At 41.3% G+C, this 8,937-nt stretch overlaps 1 long non-coding RNA gene across 1 annotated transcript; it reads left to right on the top strand.

Annotated features, from left to right (window-relative positions):
• The first annotated feature begins 4,591 nt into the window (after positions 1 to 4,591).
• On the top strand, positions 4,592 to 7,052 carry LOC148511438 (uncharacterized). Its single transcript, XR_015868725.1, has 2 exons — positions 4,592 to 4,729; positions 6,656 to 7,052. It is a non-coding gene; the product is annotated as an uncharacterized LOC148511438 (long non-coding RNA).
• Positions 7,053 to 8,937: the final 1,885 nt, after the last annotated feature.

The raw sequence follows: 8,937 nt of genomic DNA, 5'->3' as shown, positions 1-8,937 counted from the left end.
TACAGTCCTGACGAAAAGGTTTGTGGACCTTGAAACATTGACATGCCTCTGTACTGAACCTCAACATGTTATAAGTATATATTTTTCGTTACCACTTAAGGGAGTGCCTCCTATGGTTTGTTCTACCCCTGGGGGGTTTCCACACCTCACATAGGAAGATCAATGGATTGTATATTAACTTTTTAGGAAGGCACCCCGCTCTCTGCATTCTTTGTCTGAGTGCCGAACTCTTGCATTATATATATATATATATATATATATATATATATTATAACAGCAAAGAGTCCAAGGCGCAAATCAGTTCCTTTGTGTACTGAAAAAAGTATCTCTCCCGACCAGCTCTAAATCTGTATATTTAATTGGGATATATTGCAGCTCTCCTCCTTAGCTCTCCTCCAGAGCCGTATTGAATCTATGGCACAACGAAAAGGGAGCGCACCATCGCAAACTAAATCACAAAGAATTTATTACATTCTAAATAGGAACACTCACATTTTGTCTAAAATGAGCAAGCATATCACAGAGAGTCCAGGTGAATACCGCACGGCAGATATCCTCTAATCCGTCTGACCGCTAATGGTAGATGCGGGTAATCGGCTCATTCTCCTTCGCGCTGGCGGGACCAATACCAAGCGTCACTCCAGTGCCCAAACTAGTTTCGTCACAATGAGACTTCGTTATATTAATGATGGTGCAGCACCGTGATGTATCGGCGCTGGGGGGGTTTCTAGGTACTCAGAAACCCCCCCCTGCTTGTGCTACTGGGTCAGAGACTTAATTAGAACTATTTGTTTGACTATTTTCTATTTGCTCCTGTATTTAGTTGTATTTTACATGGCACACTTGACTTAGTATTTTCTTAGAGCATAAATAACACTTCTGCATCCAGACACAGGGCCTGATTCAGCAGTGATGTTCGGGAATCTGCGCAGACGTTATGTGATCCCGCTCGCAGACCGGCAGCAGACTGTCAGTGAATGATAGTCTGCTGCTGTTTGTGGGCGGGGTGTGGGCGGCGATGGCCTCCATTTCCTAAAACCATTTCCTAAAATGGAGGTGTGTCGTCGCCATTGCCTTCATGCAGCTTTGCAATTGCGTTCCTTGTTAAATCAGGCCCACAGATTGTATTATCAATATGACATTTCATTAATGTACTACAAATTGTGTAAAAATTGTGTGATGTAAATTTACCATTTTCTGCTATAACTGCTAAGCCTCTCCTGGTGTAAATCTGGTGCATGCAGTATGCTATTGTTTTGCCCTAGGATCCACCTGACGCATATGTTACCCTTTGCAGAACTGAATGACTCTTGAGATTTGTCCAGCTCTGCAATACACACCAAATGCATCTTTTTCTGTGGGTGCATTTTACGCCTACGTTTAGGAGACAAAATGCTCAATTGTTGTAAGTGACGATTAATTTGTTTACCATAATGTAAGTAATACGAACTTCCACTTTCTACCTTTCATAAATATCTCTGTACATCTCTTATTCTACTTTATGTTGGTTATGAGCAGGGGCATAGGAACAATAATTTTCATGGGGGGGAGGGCAAAGGACCAAGGACTGCTATAGGCCCTGGAGACCCTTTTTCTTGCATTTGGTTCTCATTTAACGACAGTTGTAAGTTTTGTAACATGACTGTATATATACAAAGACTCCCAATCCTATGTTCATTTTGTCAGTGTTTCTGAGGTTGGCCAAATCCAGTTTCATTGTTTATACTTTATTAAATAAATATATTATTATTAACTACCAATTAGTACAATATCTGTTAGTAAGATAGATACATTCAATTGTTCATCTTAAAACTTTACATTTTTCATAGTCATTAACCTAGTTTTTATTCAGATTTCATTGACAGCCTTATCTCAATTAATTGGGAGTATTTTTAAATCTCACTGGTTACAGTATGTGTTATAATATCTGGTATGTGCTACGATCTGGCGACTATGAGACTGCTGCTAACGTTTTAAACCGTCCGCAGGTGTAATCATTCGCTCTCTCTGTTCCATTGTCGTACAACTTACAAGAACAGTCAGTGGGAAGTGCAGCTTCCCGATCTCGTGTGTGCTTATGCTTACTGCACATTGTGATAGCGGAATGAGTGGGGCTACTAAGAAAGAAAACAAAGCATTTGCAAGAAGAGACTGTATAGAGAACAAACATGAAGATAACTTAATTTTTTGTAAATGGAAATGTCTACAGTTGGTGAGTTCAAATAAAGCTATTATCGCTTCATCCCCATATTCATTTAATTCATCCCCATTCACTTTTGTGTAGACGTTCATAGGGAGGGGTGGGGGTGGGGGTAAAACAAAGTCTTTGCCCACCCAACAGAAATCATGGGGGGCAACTGCAGTCTCTGCCCCCCCACTCCCATCCCCTACCGGTTCCTATGCCCCTGGTTATAGAGTATGAACGAGTGACGAATAAGCCAATTATATTGTCAACCTGAGTTTCTCATTAGAATATCAAACATCAGCAGCACTGGTTTGTAGTATTACTGATAAAAACAGATAGACTAATGCATATGATATTATTTATTGTATTAGTTTATATAGTAAAATCATAAAACCTATTATATTATTTTATCTTCAAATGCAAACTCTTTGTTAACACCAAAGGAGAGAAATAAAAGTTTGCTCTTCAGTTGCTTTTTATTCTATGCTGAGACAAACTAATACCAATACTGAGAATGGAATTAAAACTCCCAGTGATTTGCACCGTAGAGCAGTGATTCCCAACCTCGGTCCTCAAGGCACACCTCACAGTCCTGGTTTTAGTGATATCCATGCTTAAGCACAGATGGTTAAATCAAAATAACTAAGGTACTAATTAAGTCACCTGTGCTCAACTATGGCTATCCTTAAAACCTGGACTGTTAGTGTGCCTTGAGGACCGTGGTTGGGAACCCCTGCCGTAGAGGGTTGCAGTGAGGTACAGTATGTGTTGTCAGGGCAGTTGGTAGTTCAGCACCCTGGTCAGCTCCTATTGATATCTGCTAACTCTATAGTCCTGTTTCCCTCAGTGGGGTGAACATCATCAAACTTCTTTAATGAAGTGTTTTTAATTCTAAACTTTTACATAACTATAATGGAGTTTTACACCTGCTGACTGCATTTTGACAAGGGGTTCAATTAGATACTGTAAAACAAGAAAAAATGTAATAGCAAAGGACAAAGTTATTGGCACACACAAGGGCTGATTTATGATATTCGGTATTTTTAATGCGGCGTGTATATGTTAATATTGACTAAATTCGTAAGATGAAAATTTAATTTAAGTAGTAAACTCTTGTCGGTACACAGGCTCTGATAAGTGCCAGCTATCTCTCTACTGCCGGGTTCTTTCTTAAACCATCAAAATCCATATGAAGAAATAATAAAAAAAAAAAAACATTTCCTTCTCTTTTGATCTGTCAAAGGTGACTACCCCCAGTAAAATCCTCTTAATGAACAACTTATCTTCACGCTGCTAATGGCCGACACCAAAAGGATCAAACCTGGGGCCCACCTAATTGCTTGTGGTTTGCTATCAATGAAGATAGTAGAGAGGACGACTGGCTATAGTCATGTCTGTAGGTGTCATGGGTCATTTTTAGTCGGCTGGTTCACATTTTGGTTACAACACACAAGAAAATATCACTTTGTTTTCTTAATTGATAAAGTAGTGATTGAGGGTTTTGGGTAGTATTTTATAGTAGATTGGCTCTCCCTAGAAAGGACAATGGTAGGTGTTCCCAGCCTTTAACATCATTAGAAAGAATATGTAATGCCCGACCTATATTGAGTCTATATAAATCTCATATGAAATGATATGTATTTTCTTAACTCTTTTGACATAATGGGCAACCTGTGTCCATTATACTGGGAACAATAGGGTGGTATAGTTGGCACTCCAAGGGTCCCAGTCTTGTTGTATAAAGGCATCATCACTGGGCTGAGCAGCCTAGGGCTAATTTTCACTACAGCATTGAGGGGCCAGCCAGTTTAAAGTTGGGTCAGGTTTTTTTTTTTAGTTGGGGGCTTTCTGCTGCCTTATAAAAACATATATTTTAATCAGTGCACCTACAAATGTGCTACTTGGCTAAACGGATTTCTTAAAAAGTCTCCAGGGGAGCAATGTACTTCTAGCTGAACTCTGAACAATAATATGAAGCTGCACAAACACAAAAGTGACACACATAAAAAAACCCAGATAATAGTCCTCTCAATCTAATGATTGACCGTAGATCAGGACTCGAAGTGAGCCGGTATACAGCAGTATGCCATACCACCACTTCAGCCAGTGTCCAACCTCCTGCTTGGCAGATGGCGCTGGGAGGCATTAAGTGGAGATGTGTACCACTTGGGGCACAATTCTGAGCAGCACTGGCTTAACCGCGCACCGGGTGACAGATCCCGGTGCCAGAACAGAATCACATGCAGCGACACTGAACAAACCCGACGCGGGTCGTAAACAAATCACAAACCAGCGGCCAATCAAAATGAATGATTGGCGATGGGGTGGTCTTTGAAACTTGGTGGCGGCCGGCAGCCAATCAGAAGCAGGTACGCGGCTGCTTCTGATAGGCTGCTAATCTGTGCTGTGATTGATTTACAGTCGGCACCAAGTCTAGTGGAGGAGGCAGGTTGCTGAGCTGATTGCGGAGCGCCACTGCCGGGGAGGTGTCAAGCTGGAGAAACTGGACTCCTTCAGCACAGTCTAGTCCGGACATGGAAAGAGGTACAGGAGCGGGTGAGAGAGGGAAGAAAGTAGGTTGTGTGAGTTGCAGGGGGTGGGTGGAGGGAAGTAGCTAGTGTGAGGTACAGGGTGTGTGGGAGAGGGAAGCAGGTAGTCTGAGGTGCAGAGGGGTGGGAGAGGGAAGTAAGTAGCGTGAGGTGCAGAGGCTGTATCTCACTGTCAAAATCCCTAAACAAAGTTATTTTTTGTATTATTATTTTTTTTTTGCGGGGGGGGGGTTCAATTAAAATTACCATACTCCCACTTCAGTATTCCCACTTCGAGCACTGCCTTAGATGATGCTAAACTGAGCAGTTTGCTAGAAAGAAAATTAAGAACTTTCTTCAGTTGAACATGGTGATAACAGAGTTGCTTTTAGTAAATCACATCCACTGTGTTCATTATTTGCTTATGTTTCTTATCAGAACTTTATGAATGTCTTCATTGTAAGTCACCGATTTCCACATTCACAGTGCGCCAAACAGTCCACTATCAAATATCAACCTTACTATCACCAATTAATAAATAACTCTTATAAATACATGAGTTCATATACAGTGAATTAATCAATTTGAGAGGTTTTATGTTAAAGCAGACAGTGTGTTTAGGGAAAAAATAGTTGGCCCTATTTTCTCTGTTCCACTGTAACAGGTTGGTATTATCTAGGAGCTGAGGAAGCTTGTTCAGGTTTTCCGATGTTGGTCTGAGGTACCAAGTAAGCCACCTGTGCTCAAGCATTGATATAATTAAAACCTGGACTGAATGAGTGCCTTGAGAAGCGAACTTGGTAACCACTGAGCTAAAAAATTGCTAAAGGTAATATGAATGAAAATAATCTTGACATATACAGCATAATCTAAAACATTATTAATGTGTTAATACTTTGATAAGTGTGTCCAAGTCAGCCACTTGACACTTTTTTTATAGACTACTAACAAACTACGGCAAGAGACACACCGCAAAATAATTACAGACTAATGCAGAGTTTCACAAACTTTGTCATTACAGTCCAGGATTCCAGGATATCCATGCTTGACCATAGGTGACTTAGGCCCTCATTCAGAGCCGTTCGCTATTTGCGGTCGTTCGTTTAAAAACAAGGGGTGGCTATTCAAATGATCCGTACGCACATTGCAGTCTGTTCACACCTCTAAGTCTGAACGAACGAGCAAAACATACGCTCGTTTATTTGTTAATAACGCCCCCTGGCCGCACGCATCCTACGTCATGTCCGCTATTTATTAGATTAATCGAGTACATCGACCAGCGTATGAACTGCTCGCTATTCTTGTGGTTGGTGTTTGCTACCACAAATTTGCGTGCAGTTCTGGCTATAAAATAACCCAGTGACGTGGTCAATGACGCTGCTGTTTTAAATATACACACCCATAATACGCCCGTTTTGACCTTTAAGCACGCCTGCGTTCGGATCTCCACTCCCCATTTTCAAGCACCTTCCCCTGTTACCACCCACATACGCCTCATTCTGTCACTCAAAATAGCAGGCACTCGCTATATAGCGTACAAAGGATTTTCGGCCGCACTGACTGGTTCGCGCATGCGTACTAAAAAGCGTACGCATGCGCAGATGTGCAAGCATCGCTCGGAACGAGCGTACTGCCGCTAACGAGCGGCTCTGAATGAGGGCCTTAATTAGCACCTCAGTAAAATTGACTTAACCATCTGGACTCAAGCATGGATATCCTTAAAACCTGGTCTGTAATGGCAGAGTTTGGGAAATTCCGGACTAATGTTTTGCAATGTATTATGCATACAAGGGCCAGCCCCAAAACAATATTAATCATCCTATTAGTAAGTTATAGTATAAAACACCTTCTCAAACAAGGTAAAATTTAATTAAGAGGCTTAAATACTTTGGGAATTGTATAGTGAAAGTAACATTACTTACACATTCTGTTCTATTTTTAGGACCATCAAAACCATCTCCTGGTGTGACAGCAGATTTGGAGGAGAGGAAGACATAATTCTCACGGTTATAGATACAGAAGAGTCTGCAGAGAAGACAGCAGAAACCACATTAGAGGATAAGTGTGGAAGCAATGTCCAAATCACTGGGGACAGGTTCTATTATGGGCAAAAATGCTGCCAAAACTCAGAAAATGCAGTTTTCTGAGTTTCAGACGCATTTCCATATTTACCAAGTTCCAGAATGTGATACATTTCAGAGCTTGGACCCGGTGGGAAATGCCATCTTTAGATGGTGTTACCTAATAGAAGATTATAGGCTGCTTTACGCATTTTCCTCTGAGAGGACTTCAATCAGATCACACAACCCAAAATAAAAATGAATTTGCCATCAAATATATACATTTATTGTGTATTGTGTCATTTGTGACTTTAGTAAAGTCCATTGAAAGATGTACGTGTTTGTGCTTCGGAAAAGTTAGCTTAGGCCCTGATTCAGAGCCGGACGCAAGTGGCTGCTCGTTCGCTCCGAGCGATGTTTGCCCAACTGCGCATGCGTACGGATCGTAATACGCATGCGCGAACCACTCAGTGCGGCCGAAAATCGTGTGCTCGCAAAATAGCGAATGCCTGCTATTTTGAGTGACAGAATGAGGCGTATGTGGGTGGTAACAGGGGAAGGTGCTTGAAAACGGGGAGTGGAGATCCGAACGCAGGCGTGCTTAAAGGTCAAAACGGGCGTTTTATGGGTGTGCATAATTAAAACTTCAGCGTCATTGACTACGTCACGGGTTTTTTTTTTGCCAGAACTGCTCGCAAAATTGTGGTAGCAAAAACCAACCACAGGAATAGCGAGTAGTTCATACGCTGGTCGATGTACTCGATTAATCTAATAAATAGCGGACATGACGTAGGATGCGAGCGGCCAGGGGGCGTAGTTTCCCAAAAAACGACTGCAAGTTTTGTACGCTCGTTCAGACCTAGAGGCGTGAACAGACCGCAAACAGCGAACGGTTCATTTGAATAGCCACCCCTATTTTCTTGACGAGCGAGCGCAAATAGCGTCCGGCTCTGAATCAGGCCCTTAGTAAAGTACTTCCCAAACTCACAGTCCAGGTTTTAAGGATATCCTTGCTTGTGCACATGTGCCATAATTAATTAGTACCTCATTCAATTTGATTTACCCATCGCTGTTGAAGCATAGATATCTTTAAAGCCTGGACTGTTTTGGTGCTTTGAGGAATGAGATTGGAAACCATTGGTATAGTACATACCACATGTATTACACATGTTACCAGAGTTAATACAAGTAACGCATGCCTTGTTAATATATGGTTGCCCTAAAACTTTTTTTGGTTGGGTAGTTTATTTTAAACAAAACCCTCCTAAAAAGTTGCTCAATTGTTAAGACAACAATTTTATTAACACACCATATAACAATGAAAACGCATTTGTGCCAGCACCTCACATAGGTAGATGTATATAATCTCTATAATGTAAAAAAAGTATAGAAATATAGGACTACAGTACCAGATTAACTTGCCTCCCTTTGTAAAATACGGGTGTATGATCCTCTCTCTAATCTCCCTTTGCCCTCTGTATTTACCACATATTGCGATGGTAAAGGGACTACTGGCTCATGTATGCTTCTATATTGCCCAGATCTGCCCTATCTTGCCCTAGGGAAATATTATGAAGTATACAACATGCATTTACAATGTCACCCACGTTCGCAGAGTCATAAAGCAATATACCACCTGATTTATCTAGACCCCTGAACCTGCTCCTCAATAGGCCAAAGGTGTGTTCTATCAGGTTCTGAGTTGCTATGTGAGCCTCACTGTGTTTATGCTGAACAGGGCCATGTAGGGTCAACAGACGTGTCATAAGCCAGGACTGACACCCATATCCAGAATCCCCCTAAAATAAATCAATAAAATAAAGACATTGTTAATGTGATACAGTATAAATCAGTGTTCAAGTTGGAACATCAAGGAACACTAACATGCTATCTTTTAACTAAATTGTAGCTGCTGCACAGGTGTATTAAATTTAAGTATGGCATTCATTGTCAAAATGTGATTTTTGTGAGGATCTACATGTTAACTCAATACTATGGTTTGTTCGGAATAACAAACTCACACACACCTGGTATAGATGAAGGCATTTGTTAGAGATTACAGCAAGCACTACATAGCTACAGTAGTAGCTAGCCCACTGGCATCTCTCTGACTGGCACAGGATATAGGCATCATGACCCTGGATAACTGGTTACCACACTCATC

This window comes from Taudactylus pleione, unplaced genomic scaffold (assembly GCF_031769625.1).
Source record: "Taudactylus pleione unplaced genomic scaffold, aTauple2 ptg000306l, whole genome shotgun sequence".
Taxonomy (NCBI): Eukaryota; Metazoa; Chordata; class Amphibia; order Anura; family Myobatrachidae; genus Taudactylus; species Taudactylus pleione.
Note: the sequence above shows the minus strand (reverse complement) of the source record. Positions and strands in the feature narration are given on the sequence as shown.